The sequence below is a fragment of the Macrotis lagotis genome, chromosome 4 (genome assembly GCF_037893015.1).
Source record: "Macrotis lagotis isolate mMagLag1 chromosome 4, bilby.v1.9.chrom.fasta, whole genome shotgun sequence".
Classification (NCBI taxonomy): domain Eukaryota; kingdom Metazoa; phylum Chordata; class Mammalia; order Peramelemorphia; family Peramelidae; genus Macrotis; species Macrotis lagotis.
Window position 1 is genome coordinate 166968273 of NC_133661.1, and position 8927 is coordinate 166977199.

Sequence of the window (8927 nt, forward strand, 5' to 3'; positions counted from 1 at the left end):
AAGGCACTTGTCTTGAATCCTGGTCTAGTTGTTTGTGGCTTTTTGCTCAGTGAGTAGAACCCTGGAATGAACACTTACTAGCTGTTTCCTCAGCTGTAAAATTAGAATAATAACATCTAACAGCTATGCCTCAGCTAGAATAAATAGTCATTAAGCATGTATTAAGTGTCTGTTGTATTCAGGCATCATGCTAAGTATGAGAGAAAGCAAAGAGAGACAAAATATAGTAACTGCTCTCAGAGTTTGCAGTCAAATGAGAAAACACAGACACAACAACCATACAAACAAAATTGCTGTTACATGTAATTGTTATATTACTGCATGTTATAATATGACATATGACAAATTGGAGCTAATCAGTAGAGGGGAAGGAACAGGGAGAAAAAAAAATCTCAGATCTATGTCAGAACTTCCCCAGAAGTCAGGGTAGCAGCCCAGTGAATAGCATTACTCAGAACTAGGAAATCAGCTTTGACTTTAGGACCATTCGCTAGACCCCTGAAAAAATGTATCCTTTCCTGTGAAGAATTCAAGAGTAATTTCTGGATAATTTGTCATTTTATTAATCATTGCAGCAGATAATTAATAAAAGGGTAAGTGGCATTCTCAAATGCCAGAGACCACTCATAGAACACACTTAGCACTTTTATACACTGGGAAGAATGGATGTTCCTCAGTCTTTACAACTAGTATTTCTGACAAAGGACTCATTTCTAAAATATACAGAGAATTGAGTCAAAATTTTTTTTTAAGAAAAGCTATTCCCCAATTGACAAATGATCAAAGGATATGCACAGGTAATTTACAGATGAGGAGATCAAAGTGATTCATAGTCATATGAAAAACTGCTCTAAATCATTACTTATTAGAGAAATGCAAATTAAAGCATCTCTGAGGTACCACCTCACACTTCTCAGACTGGCCAATATGACCAGAAAGGACAATGATCATTGTTGAAAAGGTTGTGGGAATTCTGGGACACTAACACATTCTTGGTGGAGCTGTGAACTCATCCAGCCTTTCTTTTTCTTTTTTTCTCCCCCGAAAGGCAATGGTGTTGTGATTTGCCCAAAGTCACACAGCTAGGTAATTATTAAGTATCTGAGGTTGGATTTGAACTCAGGTCCTCCTGACTCCAGGGCCCGTGCTCTATCCATTGCACCACCTAGCTGCCCCACTCATCTAGCCTTTCTGGAGAGCAATCTGGAACTATGCCCAAAGGGCAACAAAAATGTGCATACCCTTTGATCCAGCAATACCACTACTGGGCCTATACCCTGAAGAGATGATGAAAAAGTATAAAAATATCACTTGTACAAAAATATTCATAGCAGCCCTGTTTGTGGTGGCAAAGAATTGGAAATCAAGTAAATGTCCTTCAATTGGGGAATGGCTTAGCAAACTGTGGTATATGTATGTCAGGGAACACTATTGTTCTATTAGAAACCAGGAGGGATGAGAATTCAGGGAAGCCTGGACGGATTTGCATGAACGGATGAGCAGAACCAGAAGAACATTGAACACCCTAACAGCAACATGGGGGTGATGATCAACCTTGATGGACTCGCTCATTCCATCAGTGCAACAATCAGGGACAATTTGGGGCTGTCTGCAATGGAGAATACCATCTGTATCCAGAGAAAGAATTGTGGAGTTTGAACAAAGGCCAAGGACTATTACCTTTAATTTAGAAAAAAAAACTGATATCTTATTGTCTGATCTTGCTATCTCTTTTACTTTATGTTTCTTCCTTAAGGATATGATTTCTCTCTCATCACATTCAATTTGGAGCAATGTAACCATGGAAACAATGTAAAGACTGGCAAATTGCCTTCTGTGGGGGGGTGTGGGGGGAAGTAAGATTAGGGGAAATATTGTAAACCTCAAAATAAATAAAATCTTTAAATTAAAAAAAAGAATGGATGTTTTTGAGGGCAGCAGTCAACTCTGAATAGTTAAGAAGTAATGAGAGAAAGAATATTTTAATAAGAGGTAGGCCTATTGTAATGAGAGACTGAGGGGAATATGACTTTGATTCTGTCATTTATTTTCAGATCCCCACCCCAGTCTTGGGTCACCTAGCTAAAGAATCTACCCACACACGAGACTAAGTAGAACACAATAGGCAAGAATTTTTCTTCAATTAAGTTCTTTGTAAAGTTCTCCAGTTGAATAGGACAACAACTATACTTAGATAAGATGATCTAGGTGGGGACAGATTTTTTGGGGTGAGGACAGAGATTTCCTTGAAAAGGAAATTACTCTGGATCTCTTCAATAACTGGCTATTTAATAATCATTTCTCATTCCCAGCTATTGGGTATCGTGATATATATGGCAAGATGAGTGCCATCCCTGGTCACAAATGACAGAGTTCCCTGTATTTAACCCAGTTTCCAATTCTTTGCCATCACAATTTAACCCAATTTCATTATCTGTCAAAACCTTCAAGAAATTCTAATTGGGTTCTCTAGGAGAGTGAATGATATTGGGAGGGAAAAGGAAACTCCCTCTGCTAATACAAGTCAGCACCTTTTCTGCAATTTTTAAGCAGGGATTCTTAGCTTGGGGTCCATGAACTTTCTAAAAATACTTTAATAGCTATTTTTGATATAATTGATCTCCTTTGTGATACATGTATTTCTTTCATTAAAAACATTGTTCTGATAATGTTTGGTCTATGGGCTTCACTAGATTGTTAAGTATGTGTCCTTGACACAAAACAAGGTTAAGATACTCAGGGTTATTTATGACACAGGTTAAGTGACTTGCCCAGGGTCTCTCAGCCAGAATGTGTGGCAAGACCAGATTTTAACTCAGGTTCCTGACTTGAAGGCCAAGTCTCTCAATATTACATTATTCTATCTCTAAGACTTGTGTAGTGATTCTAAACATAACCACATCAGAAAAACAAACTCATAAATCTTGCTCCAACTTAGCCTAATGATAAAGGTGAGGTACTGGTCAGTAGATCTGTGATCTTGGCAAATCCAAGGACAGTCTTGTGATCCATTTGGAAGAAACAAGAAAGTAAAGTTAGACATATGGTAAAGCATATGGTTTGTGACCACATTTCCTCTCCTAAATATGTGTGTATTGATGAACCACCTACTAGTTCTGTTTGAATTGTGTGATTTCCATATTCAGGGACTTGTGGGAGTTGTAGACAATCAATGGAAAAAGAGGATTAGGAGATGGGGTAAGGCAGAACAATAATAGCTAGCATTTATCCAGTACTTTGAGGTTTGCAAAGCATTTTATATCATTTCATTTAATCCTCACAGTAAATTTTAGGGAAAGTGTAATCATTCCCAATTTATTTCATTTTATATTTGCTTATTTTTAATATATTTTTTTAAATTTTGAGTTCCAAATCCTCTTCTTCCCTTCATTTCCTCTTCCACTCATTGAAAAAGTAAGTGATGATATTAATTATACATGAGAAATCATGTAAAACATTTCCATATTAACTATGTCACCAAAAAAAAGAAAAATAAAGAAAGTTAAAATTTTACTTCACTTGCACTCAGAGTTTATCAATTCTCTCTTTGGGGGACAGAAAGAGAATTTTGTTTTTATCATTTCATCTTCATTTTATTTTTATCATATCATCTTCATTTTATAAGTGAGAAAAAATGATTTGTCCAGGGTCACACAGCTAGGAGATATTGGAGGTGAAATTAAGCCCAGTAACTATAGTCACTGGAATATCTTCCTGTTTCTAATTAAAGATAATGGATAGCGATGGTCTTGGATGGTCTAGGATGGTCTAAGACACATATTGACTGTATGGCCACTGCAAATCTACTTAAATTCTCAATGCACCATATAATCTGCTAAAACTATAAATTGCAGAGAATGTGCTAATCTTTATTGGTAAAAGCAATTTCTCATAGAAGTTCCCTACAACAATGAAAAAAGGCAAGAAGGGAAGTATGAGTGTGGGCTCATAAATCATCTGATGTATTCATCTAGTGAGCAACTAGGTAGTACAAATGGATAGAGTACCCATCCTGGAATCAGGAAGACATATATTTCTGAATTGAAATCTAGCCTCAGACATGTACTTGCTGTATGACCTTGAGAAAGTCATTTAACCATGTTTACCTCAGTCTCCGCATCTGTCAAGTGATTTGGAGAAGGAAATGGCAAACCATTCAGTATCTTCCAAGAAAACCTCAAATGGGGTCTCTTAAATGGTCAGATACAACTGAAAAATAACTAAATAATAACAGGCATATAAATAAACTGACAGCCAAAATAGAAGGCACCTCCTTTTGCATGTAAAATATAAGTACCTGTGCACACACGCACACACATACATACCCCTTTTTATTTTTTATTTATTTTTTATTTATTTTTTTAGGTTTTTGCAAGGCAAATGGGGTTAAGACCCCTTTTTATTTTCCCCCCCCACATTATATTACCAGTAAAAGGAATGAGTAGCAAGGCTGAGGAAAAGAGATTGTTGTTGAGGTTATTTTAGGGTGGTAGAAATAAGGGGCAGGGGATAAACCTGAACATGGGGAAAAAGCCAAGTGACATTTATGATATAAGAGAGAGAAAGGATGATTGTTGCAGTAAAGTCTAAATGGAGGTGGGAAATGATGAGATTGAGAACAGGATTGGAAGGATCAGCTAATTTTGGGTAAGGAGAAGAGACGCATCTTTCTGTGAGATGGGAGGGAAGGAGAAGATTAGAAAAGGGAGAGCAAATACACAGGACAAGCTGTGTAAGTGTCCTTGAATTGAAAGATTGGGCTGTTGCCAGGATGGATCAATAATCCACAAACAGAAGCATTGATGTCAGGAGACTGCGGAACCAAAGCCATCAGAATGTGTCCACTTCAGTTCCACTGTTCTTTGTCTCTGTCACCGAGTCCCAGTTCACACGCTCAGTTCCTTGTCAGGGTCATTGGTCTCCAATGTATTCTCCTTTTTCCAAATGTTACCAACACAGGAGCTCTGGAATATGTTGGAGGGAGGGGGGCTGAAGCTATTGGATGTGGTAAGTGGGGTAGGGATGTGTGATTTATTAATAAATTTAAGAGCAAAGCAACTGCATCACAGTAGTCGAGACAAAAATCTTTTGTCTTTTCAGTCTCTGGAGAAAGTGTTTTCAGGGAGAAGAGGAAAGGATCTGTCTCTTATTCTCTGATTTTGCAGGTGCAGAATTTGAGACCAACAGCTAACTGCAAATGACTTTCCCAAATGAGGAGCTGAGTTGAACACCAATTAGAACACAGGAGTCTTTCCAATTCTTCTCCCTTGTTCAACCTATGGATTTAATCCTCCCTCTTCTCCTCCTAAATCCAGAGACCCAAAACAGCTTTCTCCTGGTCCTATTAAGGGTCTTGGATTTGCCTATGTCTCCATCTTTGGCTTGTCAGTGTCCTATCTTTCCTAGTAAAGAAGCAAATTACTTGTTTCTGAGTATGTTTCTGAGAATACTTTTGTGGGCATTCTAGGCATGAATCATGTAAACTTTAACAATTCTTCAGAGGTCTTTGATGGCCACAACACTCTAGTGGTAAGACAGGAATGACCTTCATTCAATAAGATACAATATATTTAAAGTTGGAAAGAACCTTAAGAAAGAAACCAATTGGGACAGCTAGGTGGCACAGTGAATAGAGCACCAGCCCTGGAGTTAGGAGTACCTGAATTCAAATATGACCTCAGACACTTAATAATAACCTAGCTGTGTGGCCTTGGGCAAGTCACTTAACCCCATTTGCCTTAAATTAAAAAAAAAGAAACCAACCAACCTCACCTCCATTTTACAGAGGAGAAAACTGAGGGAAAGATCTAGAGATGTAAAGAGACTGGCCCAAGGTCACACAGCTTGTGAGTTGGAAAAACAGGATCTGAATCCAAGTTGTCTCCTGTATCATATGATTTATACTTGAGGAACGGATCAGGTCTTAGCCTGAATTTGACAAGGAGAAAAAAAAAACAGGTCATTATGGATGTCACAGGTTGAGATTGGAGGAATTTTCAGCTTTTCTAAGAAAGATGACAAGCAATTTCCAGTTCTCATTAGAAGTTAGGGTACTGGAGATCCACAATGCCCCAAGAGACCAAGGCAGATAATGTCATGTATCTGTTTCCTTCTCTAAGTTGGGAAGTTAGGGAGAAAAGAAGGGTTATGTTTTTGTGATGGCTTTTTTTTAGGTCTTTAAAATATTAGCTCCCCATGGTGCTGAACTATCACCCAATGGTAGGGGACCCAAATGAAAGTGTGACTGGTGGGAAGCACCCCCAAAGCCTCTCCCCGTTTTGGCAGCCGCCTTCATTCAAAGCAAAGTAAAGCTCACAGGATGAGGCTGGGGCATCCAGGAAAGCATCATCCATCTGTGTCTCAGACAAAGCTCCTGCCTATTAGCTTGGTGCTCAACGAGGGGCAGGAGGGCTGTTTGTGTTGGTGATACAGGAGGCGAGTTATTCTCCCAGACTAAGGTAAATCTGGCTGGAGCTCTCCGAGGTCTAGCTAGTGCAGGAATGCTGTGAGGCAAGGCAGCCAGGTTGGCAGCATCTCTCTCCCAGAGTCGCAGACAAGTCTACTTACATCTTCCAGGAGGAGATTTGCTAAATTGAAAACGAGCAGGATGTATTTGGGCCCCACTCAAAATTGAGAAAGCTCCCCGAAAAATTGGCAATAAGGGAATTTAGCCAGCCATGGCCTGAAAAGTCTTCTCTTCCTAAAGTTAGATTTGGGGGTCTCATTGTCAATGCAACACGATGGGCTTATGGAATACCCCATGGAATACTCTACTCAGCCTCCTTTATCTGCTGCCGTTTTTCTATTTAATCTGAGCTGTATGCATGCTACCGCAGCTTCAAAACATCTGGGCACAGCAATTTTTTCCTTCCCGCACCTGCAAGTGTAACTACACACATAAACAAAAAAGAAATTAAATCTTCCACAGGGCTGGGGTGAGGGAGGGAGGAACACCAGCTCAACCAGCCATGAAGCTCCAGGGAGCAGTATGACAAGGGCTGAGCTGTAAACAAGCTTGAGAGGGATTTAATTCTTATGACAAGAGCCAGGGGTGGCATCTCACAAGGCCTCGGCATATGCATGCGTTTCATCGACGAGTCACAGAGGATTTAATGCAAATAGGAGGGGAGACAAGCTCACCAAGCATCAGCTTCTCCTCTAAAAATAGCCAAGCAAATCAGGATGAGCTTTCGTTGTAATTATCTTGATTTTTCAGATTTTTTTTTTGCCTCTTAGAAGAAATGTTTTTGAGTCTCCTCCTGGTTCTTCATAATTATAACTACAAATAACCAGCCAGCCAAGGGCAGCTTGGTAGCAGAGGAACGTCGGTCAGGTGGCTGTTTGGTGATGGGAGAAACAAGTCAAGATGCCTTAGGTGGTTGGCAGTTTGTTATTCAGAAGCCAGATTCAGATTTTTAGAGAGAAGCTATTCAATATCCACTGGAACCACTTCAGTCAGTCTGTCAATATTTATGAAGCACCTACTATGTGCTGGCCTTCCTCATTAATATAATGGTGAATATTGATCATCTGATGGAAATGATATGCTCTCATCATCTGCTAGATGATGCAGCCAATAGAGTGCTGGGCCTGGAAGGAAGACTCATTTTCCTGAGTTCAAATAGGATCTCAGACATTCATTTGGCTGTGTGACCCTGGGCAAGTCACTTAACTCTGTTTGCCTCAGTGTTCTCATAGGAAAAATGAGCCAGAAAAGGAAATGACAAGCCACTCTAGTATCTCTGCCAAGGAAACCCTATATGGGGGTCACAAAGAGTCAGATACAACTAATAGGCACTGTACTAAATGTTAGAATTATTTTTTTTTTTAAAAAAAGGAAAGACAGGTCCTGCCCTGAAGAAGTTTCCAATCTAATAAGGAAGACAACAAACAAACAAAATATGTTCAAATGAGCTATAAACAAGATAAATAGGAAATAAATAGAAGGAAAGCACTAGAATTATGAGGGGTTGGGGAATGCTTCCTGTAGGAGAGGATTTTCATTGGAACCTAAAAAGGCCAAGGCAGCCAGGAGGTAGAAGGAAGGAAAGTGTTCCAAGCAATAGGGTCAGAAAGAGAAAATACCCAGAACAAGAGATGGGGTGTTTGTGGAACCTGGGATAAGTGAAAAACATATAGAAGTTCACAGACCCCATTCTGAGTTTGTGTAGGTGACATTGCTAATATTATCCTATTACAAATAATTATTACTATATCTGTATACATTACATGTATTTTTACACATCTACTGTATGTAGAACCTGGACTAGAAGCTGGGAGAGATAGCAATGATAAGTACTATCCAGATCATCTCTGGATAGTACCCACAATTTCATTTAGACATTGCTGAGATTGCAAAGCAGCTATGCTCCATTTTGGGCAAGAGAGGACCAGAAACCAAAGGTTAGATGACAGTAGTGACTAGCCTTCTACTTTCTCAACCACCCTACTCCTTCTTAGACTACACATGCCACTCCATATTAAAGGCAACTTTAATATAGGAATACTTTAACATAGGAATACCAATAACAAAATATCTTCATCTTTTAATGATACCTTTTGTTTTAATATCATCTTCATTTATAGATGTTTCCCCTTATTCCCTAATGTTAATTTTTGAAAATTAAATTTATTTTCTTCTATTATCAAACATTTTTCTCTTTTCCCCTTCTTTAGGGAAAAAAAAGCCCCAAAATCCTTGTACTTAATGAGCATAGTCAGGCAAGACAAATCCCCATTTTGATCATGTCCAAAACCATTATGGACAATGCCATCCATATCCAGAGGAAAAAACAAACAAACAAATAAAAAAAAAACCCCACAGAATCTGGATGAACTCTATATTCACTTTTTAAAAATTTCTCTTACATTTTTCCTTCCAATGCTATGGTTTTCTTTCTTTTCCCTTAGTCCTAATTCCTCATACA